This window comes from Pongo abelii, chromosome 14, assembly GCF_028885655.2.
Source record: "Pongo abelii isolate AG06213 chromosome 14, NHGRI_mPonAbe1-v2.0_pri, whole genome shotgun sequence".
Classification (NCBI taxonomy): domain Eukaryota; kingdom Metazoa; phylum Chordata; class Mammalia; order Primates; family Hominidae; genus Pongo; species Pongo abelii.
The window spans coordinates 112,876,260-112,878,392 of NC_071999.2; positions in this window are offsets into that span (position 1 = coordinate 112,876,260).

The following is a 2,133-nucleotide window of genomic DNA, read 5'->3' on the forward strand; positions in this document are numbered from 1 at the left end:
GTGCTTTGTTTAGTCTGATTCTTCTTTGCGGTGAGGGGAATGTCAGGCTACCCTTCCAGCCACGTCTCCGGAACAAATTCGCTACGGCTGCAGGTGTTGTACTCCTATAAAAAGGTGTAAATCATATGTCATATGTGCAGTTTTGCAGAAATCCAAGGGCTTTAGGAGTTTATAAATACAGTTTCCCTTAATTTGTGAAAGACATCATAAAGATGGCACTTTTCTTAGGTCAGAAGCAAGAATTGAGTTCATTTTTCTTTGATTGGGAGAATCACATTCTCCATTTAATGAGTCACAAGTTAAGGACTTTATATTGGTTGAATCACGCACTTCAAGGCCTGCCTTTCAATCCTCTACATCAGCGTTTCCCAGCCTCAGCACTACTCACATTCTGGGTCCAATAATTCCTTGTTGGGGGGCAGCCTGTGCATTGTAGGATGCACATTAGAAGCCACTCACAACCCCTTCTCCATCAGTTGCCATGACAAAATAATGTCTCCAGACGTTGCCAAATGTTCCCTGGAGGGTGAAGAAATCTTTCCTAGTTAAAAACTACTATTCCAGATTTACTTTATATTTGAATATTAATTAACTACAGCCTAGTTTGAGGGTCCTGAGATGCCTCGGTGAACTTTCTTGAATATTAATGAGGACTAGGGAGTAAAAGTTATTGAGGAACAAAAGAGTAACTTTAGTTACATGAGCTTGGGTTGCGAGTGCATAAAGGAAATTGTCATGACTCCTAGAATACGACCTGGAGGACTTGTTTTTATCTGGAACAGAGCTCCAGGCACTCCTGTCTTTTGTAAGATTTTAAGAAGTCCAGAATGGTCACATTTCTTAAAAGACCCGGTTTACTTTGATGTGGGGGCATCCTTAAACTTCAGGTGTACATCCCTATAAAAAATTCACTGATGTGTGTGCTGGAAAACCAGGCATGCCACTCCCATTCTGCTTCCCATGGCAGATGTCACTGATCAGTTCTTGCACTCTTTAATGCTGAGTGTAACACCAAAATCTTTCTCAACACAAGACTCCAGGTATTGCTACCAATATGTCCAAATTAGAATTTAAATTGAAACCTATTTGTCACCCGTGCTTTTAAATTGTTGCCAGTTATTTTAAGGCAATGGTAGCCAGTGATGAAATACATTGTTGGAAATATAACCCGCAAACAAAGCATCAAAGTCTAGAATGGAAAAATAACATAAACAGCAAAGAAAGCGCATTTGGCAAAATTATAAATTTTTATAAATTACAAAGACAAAGTTCATTGTTTTTTTTGACACTGATGGCATGAAGATTTATTTTCTCAAGGTCAAATCGTCACTTAGGTTAAGTGAGAAATTCTGTAACAGAGATTTTGTGGATGGCAAGAAGGTCTTCACGGGCCTGAACTTTGCTCTGGTGTGTCAAGGCTGCCCACCAAGAGCCACGTTTGTGTACAGTCCCCAAAACTGAAGAGAAATGAAAGACAGCTGTGAAAGTGATGGACCATCTTTTGGAACAATGGGTGAGAAGGAAGACCCTGAGCATCTGCCTGGGTTGCTGAAATAAATCAGAAAATTCACCCTGAGTCAGGAGTTTGCTGAAAGTAAAACGTGTCTCCAATTGGGATTGACGGTCACCAGATTTATGGAAGTCAAAAACTCTGTTCCCTTTTATGTCCAAAGGATCTAGAAAATTCTGGAAACTTCTTCAGTAGAGAGACTCATGTAAAATCAAAGGTCTTGGATTAGTTTGGGAGCCTTGCTACTGAACCAGGAAGTCTGGGAGCGAGCCCGGCAATCTGTGGTGTTATCTAATTCTTAAACACACTCCCCAGGTGATTCTGATGCATGTTAAGGTTTGAAAACACTGATCTAAGGCTGGTTTATTTAACTTTGATTTGCACAGCACTTTCCCCACTCCCACTCAGATTGTTACAATGCAGTGGTTGGGGTGGGGCTTGACTGTCTGCATTCGTTGTTGCTTCCTGGGCCATGATCCAGTATCTAAGCAGTGAAAGTGATTTGCAGTGAGTAGTGAAGCAGAGACAGGCAGCCACCGGGAGGGTGAACCCAGAGGGCAGTGAGCAGTAGGAGCTTTGCTGGACATCGAACCCGAATGTCACCTGTTATCCATTCACCAGGA